Raw genomic sequence first — 12,008 nt, forward strand, 5'->3', positions numbered from 1 at the left:
GATCGCGTTGTTGTCTTAGTGGGTGCTGCCAATGAAACTCTCGCTGACAGCAAGTGAGTCCGGAATGAGACAGTAACACATTCTTACCAGGATGACATCATGGTCGATTATTATAAATCATGCGTTTGGCATGATTTATCATCTCGCGAGTTGAAGTCAGTTTTCACAGCCAGGCAGCACATATGTTTGCAATATTTGTTGTGTATGTGCTGAAGGCACGTCTGTTTAAGAAGGCGTGAGTCATCAGCGCGGTGTTAGAAACACTGTGGAATGCTTCAGACATGATAATGGTCACGGTGCAGAAGTATTTACAAATTACACACTCACAGTCAAACACACACACTCCTTTTGTCTCAAGTCATCGGTGTGGAGGACGTTCATTAAGCGTGAGCATTGGGTGACGCGTTAGTTATTTTCTTGTCAGAAATGATAAACCAATTCGTCATCACTCCTATCAGCAAAGCCAGACCCTGAAGCACGTCTGGAGTGTGTTTGCTGACGGATGAAGGTGTAATGACTCGCGGTCAGTTGTGTTTCCTGCCTCTGGCGAGTCCGGATCAACCACGATGGTTGAAAACCAGCAAACACCACTGGACGAGAGACAACAGCCCTGAACACAGAATGACACAAGGGCCCAGATTCAATGGGAACAGCCACAGAAACTTCTATGGAATCAATCTTTTCCAGTATTTTAGGTATAAAAAAAAAACACAGACCAAAGCAGGCAGTGAGACTAAATCAACCCAGATACATCACATGAACTGATTTGTACTGTACAATCTCATATTGCCAAAGGCTGTTATAGTCTCACAAGTCGCACAACAAAAAGTGGTTAAACCTCCATTTCCTCTTCTGCTGACAGCTCAATGGCTTTCTCACAGAGCCACACACTTTACTGGCCTGTTACAGCAATAAAAGCCTAGTTACGTACAATGATCATGTCTTGTTTGGGAGAAATCCTTCAAAATGAGTTTACAGCCCCAGATCTGAGCGCAACACAATTATACTGTGAACGACAGCGATGCAGCCTTGAAAACACACAGTTATCATGGAGGTACAGTAAGACTAGTAGCATTTAATGGTGTAGCTGGATAAACATGTCGTGTTTGCACCATGGGGTCTGATGACTGTCATGGAACGTCCTCAGTCATACGTGTAACACGGAACAGCAAAGAACGTACAGTAGCAACACGCAAGAAGTGAAGAGATGCTGAGGAAAGAGACACTGACTGACAGCTTAATGACAGCGACACTCACGTTTATGAAACTAAATGTGGGACGAGAAGCGGCTGCTGCCTCTCATTCGCTGCGACCGCGTGCCTTCCTTCCACAGCGCTGAGCTGAACAGCAGCCGCTCCATCTGGGAACCAGTCGCTTTTGTTTACAGCGCCACGTACATTATCGTCTGCCGGCACAAACGCTCAAAGACAAGAGGTCGGGTCTCATAAGCCGTTAGAAACAGGGTCCGGAGAAGTTCCATCGGGGCGACAGGGACGCGGCGCAACAGCCAGACATGAAATGAAAGGAATTTGAAACAACAAGAGAGGCAACGCTGACATCGTGTCCAGAGACAGAAATATGCTGATGAGGAGGAGAAGACATGAGAGGAAATGAAAGGAGCAAACGGAAACAAACAAGGAAGAGGAGCAGGGGAAGATGACGAGGGACAGAGCATTAGCCTCACTCAGAGGAGGAGAGAAGACAAGCAGACTTAAGTACTTAGAGAGCCACAGTGGAAGGAGGCAGAGAGGCGGCATCCAGCCTGTCCATTAGGACGTCTGTACTGGGTGAACTGGGGTCGGCACCAGGCTGCCGACAAAACCATTGCACACGTTTATGTGAGCTTTACCCGTTTAAGTCAAGTGTTGGATGACTCACATAACCACATCACCGAGCAGTGGTGCCGCCGGGTCGCGAGCCAGCGTTGGCTCGGGCAGACGGGTCCAGCGGGCTGGCGCCGCCGCAGCTACAGAGCTGTTGTGTGATATCACGGCGAAACAGAGCGAGATTAGGCTGCCGTGATCCAGGGAGGGGAGAAGAGGACGGGAGCGGGAGGCGAGGGCCGGAGGAGGTGGAGATGGAGCCGCCGAGTGGCCTCCACATGAACCATCAGCGCATCCGAGCACTGCCGGTCCCAGGTGACTGGATGATACAGTGCACACTGAATGAGAGCAACATACGTCCATAATCCTGAGTCCTGTCCTTTGTCTTCTTCTCTGGTTTTGCCTGTGTGTAATCGCACTCCTTCACCACCTTGACAAGGCCGATATGTTTCTCATTGGTCCTCTGGGTAAATTAGCCTCTTTATGACTAAGGGGACGTCGCTCCGCTGCTCAGTTCATCTTTATGCTCTAATCCCAACAGTTATGGCAGCTCATGGTGTGAATCTTCTCTCATTCTTCTTCTCCCTCTCACATACGGTTAATCAATTTATATTTGTCACTCTGAAGCAACTAGCAGCACACTGGCTGTATGAGCCTGTGTAATTCAAGGCCTATGGAATTGAAACATTGTGCTTCCATAATTTCTTTAAACTTTTTGGCCGCTAGAACATAAATGATAAACAAGCAGTCAAGAAAAAAATAATGAAATCTCAGGCTCTGGTTGAAAGAAACTAGATTGAACTTAGAGTTAAGTATGAAACAAATACAGCTTTAACATACAACTAAAACAATAGAGTTGATAAAGACTTAAACTTAAAGTAAATACAGTTAGAAGGAGTGGTTCAGACTACTAACTAACTCATGATAAAACGGAAATTAACGTCGCCTCTAAATGACAATTATTTCATTACATATACATATTATACACCCACTCAGCGCGAGTCAGAAAAACTAACAAGCGTTAAGGAACATAAAACTTTGTACACGATCAATAGACGCGGATGAAAGACCTCGTTAGGTTTGGGAAACCTCACACTTGGATAAGACAGAGAGTCACAGAGACAAACTACAGGCCATTACATCAAACAGTGTACTGTTAATAAAAAACGCAAACTAAAGGAAGCAGCGGTATATAATGACTGGAAGCAAGACAGCAATCTGAACCAAAACCGAGCCGTGCGGCACCTACAGACGTGTCCACAGGTGGGTCCACTGATCCACATACAGCACGTGTCCAGTAAACGTTGGTGAAGAAGGCGTAATTAAGAGCAGGTTAGGACACAAGTAATAACAAAGAGTTAAGCGAACACATGAACATAAAAGAAACAGGAAGTCTTAAAAATTGTTGTCTGCCTGATGACAATCTTAACTTTTAAATGTCAACGATAATTTGATAAATAATAAATAATGATGATGAATTCCGGATTCAAAGCTGCAAGTGGGTGAGAGAGGCTCTTCAGAGGATAAAACATTGGTTTACAGTGCCTCACGGAAAAATCATAGGATTCTTCAGTTTTGGTGTCATACTGTACCGTATATTGGAAACACTGAGTTTGTGTAAGCATGTGTGTCCCTTAAAATAAATATTACACGTGTAGTCAGATTTACAATTATAATATCTTAAAAGTGTGTATTTTTCACAATTTAATTGCCAGAATGCATTAATACTGGCCACATTTTATTCATTTTATCATCGTTCCTACCTACCTACTGTAAAGGAACATATTTTTATAGCAGTAAGAGACCTGACCTGCAGCCTCCACGTATTTTTCACTATTCATTCTCATTCTAAAGTATAGTGAGGTGTAAATGTTAAACTTTAACCCTCTGTGAAGTTTTTTGCCCTCATTAGGATAACACAGAATATTTCACTTAAGGTTCAAATTTGCCTTTCAATAACTTGAATTGTTTTACTTAGTGTCATTCAGTAAGTCTTTTTAGAAAAGTAAAGCTCATTTGTGGGGATTCCCTGCGTTAAAGGATGATGCAGCGCCCCCTTCTGGATGAGGCACAGACCTGTCCAGCCTCCCCTCATCAGTTTTCTCTGTCGGTTTTAGCGTGATCAGAAAAGTAATTAGGTCACTAAACATCGATAAACACATTAGGCAGTTTGTATTGTTGTTTGTATTATTGTGAAATAAATCCACTTGAAGGCTGCAAACATTATACTGTAGACAAAATGTGAAACAGAAAGGAATTGTTACTGACAGTTTCAGCTTCGGGCTGAGGCTCCCCTCGCTGGCGCCTCACTTCCGGTTTCTCGACATGTTAGATCAGGAAATGCACAGATTTAACCATTTTTACTAAGGAAAATAAAATTTTAGGAAAAAATATATTTTATAACATGTATAACAGAGATCAATGGACAGAAATTAATTTTTATTTTACGTTTTTTTAGTCACCTTGTGGTATCATCAGAGGAAGGTGAGGCCCCGCCTCCCCGGTCTACCATGACTGCACGTCACAAGAGTTTGTTTAACAGCAGGATGGTGAAAAGCTTCAGCAGCTGCATTAAATCACACCAATTACAGTGTTTTGAAAGTCAACTGATGACAGAAATGACAGAAATATGATGCTAAGGTAATCCAGTGGCTGTAGCTCTGCTTCACAGCTAATCAATAAAAATACAGACAATCAGGTTAGTAACAATCTGTCCATCACAATAGAGCACAAAGTTCACATAGCCATGTACATAATGTCAAACTCTAATTAATCTCCAGCTCATCATTAATACAATCATGTTTTCTGGTTTTGCCTCATACTCTAAGACAGAAATACAATATTTCAGTACAAAATCAGCCCAACTGGGGCAGGGTATTTTTGGATATTAGGGGCTAAGCATCAACAATTTAAAGCATAAAACCCTAAATATATGCATATACAGTATGTGGTGAAACCTGTATTTGAAGATCATTGTCATCAACAGCAAACTGATGTCATTCTGGACAGAATCTCTCTTCTTCATCAGCATATGTGTCCCTCCTCATTCAGAATAGGACTATTCCTGCCATAAACTTAAAAACATCATTAGCAGCGATGAACAATCATTATGTTCGAAAGTACTGAGGCCAAATTAAGTTTGGTTCAATGGTGACGTTTGTTGAATTAGCTATAGTTTGAAGTGATATAATTAGTCCTGATGAGCAGCGCCCTCGCCTACTGTTCATAACCTACATTTCTGGTCTCCTCCTTGTTTTTAAAGCACCATCTGTGCTGTTTTTTCAACAAAGTTTCTGAAACAACAGCTTATTTTTAATAGCTTATTTTAGTCCTACTTTTAAAAGCATTCAAATCTTTATCTGCTGTGGTTGACACCCATCGTGTTCCTATGATTCAACGCCGCATGAGCCTTTAATGGGAGCGCGAATTTAAATATTTGACAGGTGCACTGTTAGAGGCTCAAACCGTCCTGTCAAAACACGCTACTGTGATTTCAGCGCGCAATAATTATTTCATTCTGTGAACATCCCTCAGCTCTCCAGACGTAATCCATTTATAAACAGCGTTGAGGGAGAGAGAAAAGATAAAATGTGTGTGCCTTGAGGTTTTAGCTCTCATATAAAATGTATTGGCTTTTTTTTTTCATCTGGTCTTTCCCCGTTCTTTTGTAGAACCGACACGGGGCAGGCCGGCACCACAGAACCCCCGGCCCAAAACATACTCTGTCCAACAGCTACAGTCACGTGGCTAAAAAACACACACACACACACACACACACACACACTTGAAATATACTGTAAAAATGATGAACACACACAATCCAAGTGTGACGACACACACAAATAAGCAGGCTGTACAGGCAGAAGCCCCACAGCGAGAGAACACTGTTATAAATATTTATACAATCCCATGATTGCAGAAATGTAAATAAGTCAACAGTCTTAAAATTGCCAGCATCTGGTCACTCTCTGGGAGGAGGAGGAGAGAAAAGCGAAGTAGAGACGATGAAGTAGGCGAGAGGAAGAGCAAAAGAAAAGAGGATGCGGGGGAGGGAGGGGGAGGGAGGGGGAGTCATATCAAACAGATTATTTTCCATTTTCAGCGTAATGACTCTCGCCCGGATCCGCCCGCGATTGCTTAATGATAAATGTCCTGCAGAGCTTATCCATTCTGTGTTCTTGGGGTGGCGAGCAGCAGCTGGAGTGAGCGCTGAGGAATGAGCAACATCTGTTTTACATGAGCGGAGCCGATGTCTGTGTGGGTGTGTGTGTGGCCGTCGCAAGTTGGGATCCGCCGCCTCATATCTGAAGGACGGAATCCAACCAATGCAGGGCGACGGTCAGGCACCAGTCACTATAGTAAAGGTTCGAATCATCAGAGCAGCAACAGCAGACCTTCATCCACAAACTCAGTAAAAAGCCGTTACCTGTTGCACATTTCGACATTTCATTCATGTTTGTTGTGAATTTGAGTCATGGTTGAATCCGTTTGGCATTTAAAACCCATTACAGAAGTAAATAAGTGCTTGCATGGGTTTTTAATCCTTTACCTAAATCATTACTGGTGCAGTGCAGCTTGACGAGTCAGAGGTTTCAGTGAGTGAGGTGTGAGTGTAGCGGTAGCTGGGTTTGGTACAGATGCTAGAGTCATTACGCACGCAGCGAGCTGCTGACATTTAGCCATTTCATCGAAGCACCCGGAGCTCCATCCAGTCACCAGACGTGCTGCTCCGAAGGCCCTGCTGGAGAAACCTGAGCAGGACAGCTTTCTGTGGATACGCGTCTTTATGGTACTTGTAAAAAGGCCCCACAGTGTCGTCCAAGTCAGTAATGTGATCATCCCTGTTCACGTTAAACATGAAAACAAAACTAGGTAGTACAGTAGTTAATAGATATAAAGAGGTGGACGGACTAGAAGGCAGATTGTTAAAATACTGTACTCATCAGTGAGCATTTCATTTCCATTCTCATGTGTGAGTAAACCTTGAACAGTAGAGGCATTCATCTTTAATATTTGTCATATTTTTAATACATCTGGCTTGTGCTAAACGCTCCGTCGCCACTAGCTATGGATTCATAAGGCAATGTTTGTGTGTGTGTGTGTGTGTGTGTGTGTGTGTTTTACAGTACAATGGAGGATTTTAATATTTCAGGAGAGGAAAAAAAAAATAAAACCTAAATTACTGTTATCACTAGCAGATGGCTTTTGCTTCCGCTAAGCTGAGCCAAATTCATCTGTGTAGTCCTGACCAGGCTCTGCATGCATAAGTAACCGTGCTGCTGATACAGTGCTGCGAGGCACAAAGACACACAATCTAGGCCAGAACCCTCATCATCTATGTTTGCTTTGCTCCTTCTCATTACTGTGTAAAGTTTGCAGCCCCGCGTCCAAACAAAGGTGCCGCTGTCACTGTAAACCACTCGAGATTTATTCCCCATCAGAATTCTTCAGGTCACGTTTGTGCACGTTTAAAGAAACTTTTATTGTTCATCGCCTCCTTTAAAGCACTGCTTGTTAAATATGAAGAGTGTTTCACCACGAGAATTTCACACCAGCGTCATCATTCTGTCACAGAATGTAAAGACAACCTGAAAATCATATATTGTATGTGTTCTATATAATTTATACTGTAAATAAAAAAGCTCCCAGGTATTTCTAATAGGCTGCATGTGAACGGAAACCACATTTAGACTGTTGGCTGATATTATTTCAGAAAAGTCAGAATTTCAAACCTCTGGGAAGAATTTTAGATCCCAATGACTTTAAGCTGTCAGATGTTGTTGCCTTTTTTCATCTCGTCTTGTATTTTTGCACTGACAATAATTTGATGCATGAGCGACTCCAAATAATGCTGTATCTGGTTAATCGACCCTGGTGCACAGATATTGCCATCCAGGTTATTAAAGACATTTAAACTTTGAACTGAGCCCAGTTATCTCCCAGCTCCAGCTGTTGACTGCATAGACCTCACGGCGTGGAGGATGTATGTTGGGCTCGTGCCTTGGGACCGTCCCTCCTCTTGTCCTTGTGCTCCTAATTTGTTACAAAGGCTCAGAATGGATCGCAGAAGTTGCAGTGACTGATGAGGACATCCAAAAACAACCTTGATCTCCAGTGTCAACGAGACCCATGTATCAATAGAACCAAGCGGGTCATCTGTCTCTACTCAACAGAACCGACCCTTGCATTGGGGGTTGCTGTGGCAACCGCGGATCAAACCACCACAAATAAAGCATTTCCAGATAAAACGTTGCCTGTGGTTAAATGGAGGTAAACGTTGGAGTGTGAAACTGGAAACACGGTGACTTTGCGCTGCAGTACGTCGAACGCGTGCACGACGACGCCCTTCTTTACCCGTGAACACCGTGGCCGTGGCGTTAGAGCCCCACAGCGTTAAAGCAGACGTGTTTGTCCAAGGTCTGCAGTGATTGATGCTCCGTCAGAGGCCTCTGGGCTTTGGGGACCGCGGATCTGCCCTTTGCAGAGGTGAGTGGCTGAGCAGCGCCGCCGTGGCTGACGGTCCACCTGGAGCGACATTGAGGCGCCTCCCGTGACCTTCTGCTGCGTGGAGAGCACACGGGGGCGTTACATTCGTCCTCCAGCGCTCGGTGGACGTGTCTTGTCGCCAGGTGGAGGTAACGGCCTGATAACCACACCGCAACACACACTTCCTCTTTTTACGAGCCTGGAGCCGGCCAATCGCAGCAGAGGATTCCCCCAGATGGAAATCTGAGGCAATATTTCTGCTTTAGAAAGCACGCACACACACACAGAGTAAATGAGTGACAGTAACACACACGGGAGCACATCATGATAATCCTCCGCTAACACACATCCTGAGCAGGCACGAAGCTGCAGCGTCCCCAAGGTCAGTTAGCGCTTAAGGGTTTGTGTGACGTTAGATAACTTCATAAGTTGTGGCTGTGATATCTGGCTTTGCCTATGTGAACATCCATTACACCGGTGGGGGGAGATAAAGAAGACACACACAGCGACGCTGGTTAACAGTCTGCAGCGGGAGACGCACACACAAACACCTGAGCCTGCGCTCCTAAATCTTCATCAGCGGTGCCGACTTTCCTCAGGATCAAACTCACAGGCGAATGGCTCTATATTAGGGAGGCTGTGTGTGTGTGTGTGTGTGTGTGTGTGTGTGTGTGTGTGTGTGTGTGTGTGTGTGTGGGACAGGACAGCACCGTCTGATTAAAGAAGCCACACGGTCAACTCAGACTCAGATCACACAGGTGCTCTCACTGTATCAATCTATCAGGTAATTGATAGATAGATGGATTCTCAGGATGCTCACAAAATGAGAGACCTCCATTCGAACACCAACAGGACCCAAACGAACTCTCTGTGTGTGGCAATGAAAACCACCCAAAATCCTAGCGTTTCAACCTTGCAGCGAAGAATCTGACCTTTTTTAAGAGGAAACACTGAGTGAGCAGGTCTTAGAGGAAACGCAGTCCCCACTGCAGCCATTTTAAAATTGACTTTATAAAAATCAAATTTCTAGCTTTGAGTTGTTGAACCAACCGCAATAGAATCAGATTCCATCCGTTGATGTGTTCTCTACTGTGGTTTTGCATGTCATGAAAATGCTTCAAAAGGCATTTTCATATAGACACAGCCAAACATGACGGCAGCAGTGTCCCTGAGCAGCTCCTGCCACTTAACCTGTGCTCCTGTCTTCTGTGACAACTGCCGATGGCTGAACCCAAGTTAAAAAAAACATTCCAGGAGCAAAACTGAAAGAAAAAAACAAGCCCCTGAAGCTCAGACACAGCACTGTCCACCAGTCCTGCTCCACGGCCTTATTGGACTGTAGGTGTAGAAAGCTTGGCTTAGTTTCTTCCTTCTCTCATCTCACGTTATTGAGATACATACATACATTCTCAACTGCTACTATTAAACTTTGACTAAATTAGCCTGTGATGTCCTGACATTCTGTCACATACTGACTTACTGTGTGTAAGTGCAGCACCTGTCACTCAAACTCCCACAGGGAGTAAATGCTGTTACACTGACTCCGCCTCCTGTCCGTGACTGTCACTCTAGTCTCCTCCCACTTTCATTGACAGTTGTGTGTGTGTGTGAGTGACGCTACAGCCCGTCTCTGCAGGCGTCCCTCCCCGTTCGACTCCATGCACGGCGCAGTGTGAGATGACTCATCCCACGGCGTGAGGACGTGAATCGCTCTCTCGGTTCCCCTCCAGCTTTGCACCCCCCCCGCCCCCCCCCCCCCCCCGCCCCTCCACCCCCCACCCCCGTCTGCACGTACAGTACGGCCCACGAGCCCCATGCAGGTGGTGACGGACAGGAGCAGGGAGCGTTTGTGACAGAGCAGCACATGTTACTCTGCACATGCCCACAGACTTCATGTCGTGTCCCTGAGCAGCACGAACCGCGCAGGTCATTTGGGCTCAAGTGGAACTGGGAATAACAACACTGAGATGCATTTATGAATATTTGAAGCCAACTGGTTTTTATTTATTGAACTTTAACCTTCGGGGATGTTGATACAAACATGTTCAGAACTGACACACTGTGAGTGTGTGTGTGTGTGTGTGTGTGTGTGTGTGTGTGCGTGCGTGCGTGCGTATTGTTTTGTTTCTAACATGATGGATTACACGCATGCTGTATGACCGTGCTGCTTTAACTTCCTCTACATTTACACCAGCTTACTTTCATAAAACCTAATACACGATTCAGAGCGTTTCCTCATTTCACACCTCCACATTTTTCTTCTTTCTCCCTCCGGTCATTTGTTTCCATTATCTCACCCTGGAGGAATCTACCTCTGTTCACATCACTTTTTTTCAGGTTTTCACTCCTGCCTAACATGTAATAGTCAGCTTTTAAATGATGCTTAGCCCACGACGAATCTGTGCAGGCGGCATTTGTAATAGAACAGCATGTAAATATATGCATATATGTGTATGTGCAGAGTCAAGCAATCTGGTCACACACACACACACACACACACACACACACACACACACACACACACACACACACACACACACACACACACACACACACTCTGCTCTATCCACTCCTGCCTCCATTGTGCCTCCCTTATCTCAATGTCAATAAAAGCTGTGCCAACACACACACACACACACACACACACACATAGACACAGACACAGACACACACACACACACACACACACACACACACACAGACCGACTCCTGCATCACTTGATCATTCTCACACACACATATTGCCTGAAAGTGTGGGTGGGGGGTCTCACATTAGAAATGCATTTAACCACACCATGTGCCATATTGAATTCACATTCCGTGTGCTTGTGTGAATTTTGTGTCCCACTTTGCATTTAAGTGTGCTCGTGCACCTGAAGGTATGCATGTTTCTCAGCAGATGTATAATTGATTTGTGTGTGCATGTCCGTCTCTATCTACATTCAATTTAAATGTGCAGCAATGCAACACGGGCACATTTGTTACGTGTGTCTGTGTCTTTTAATGTGGCCTGGTACATTTCAATTCATGTCAGCACCTGCATGGAGAGGAGCAATGATGTAGGAGGAAACGAAGGATGCAGGAGAGCAGAATCTACAATTACCTCCACACACACACTCACACACACACACACACACACACACACACACACACACACACACACACACACACACTTCCTTGGACCTTATTAAAATAACTGCAATAATGCGTACAGTTCTGTTGCAGAATTATTCATATCTCCTCCGCTGGCCTGAGAGGTCCATGTAGGAGATTCAAAGGACAGGCAGAGCAGGAGGGATAATAATAGAATGAAGGAAAGATGATGGCGGCCGATCAGCCTGGAGCCAAAGTGGATGACTGACAGCTCAAAGGTTATTAGTTCAGTATGAAGCTGTGGTGGTTTGAGAGATACAAAATGTTTGTAATGAATGAAACACCCGAAGTTAAGTTTGACCTTATAGGGTTTTTACACTCGCTTTTCAACGATTCCTAATATGTCTCCAATATAATAAGCCTGAAATTGGGCCTTAAAAAGATGAATGATTCAAGTTTCCATAAATAAAGTGTAAAGGTTGCTCAGGGGAAACGTTTTGTGTTTGGCCACAAAATGGGGACAAACAGCCTCGATCTGCTCCAGAAACAGATCATCGCATTGATCCCCGTGGGGCGACGGCGCCGCATTGGGCCCAGGTGTTAGAT

Source organism: Betta splendens, chromosome 2, assembly GCF_900634795.4.
Source record: "Betta splendens chromosome 2, fBetSpl5.4, whole genome shotgun sequence".
Taxonomy (NCBI): domain Eukaryota; kingdom Metazoa; phylum Chordata; class Actinopteri; order Anabantiformes; family Osphronemidae; genus Betta; species Betta splendens.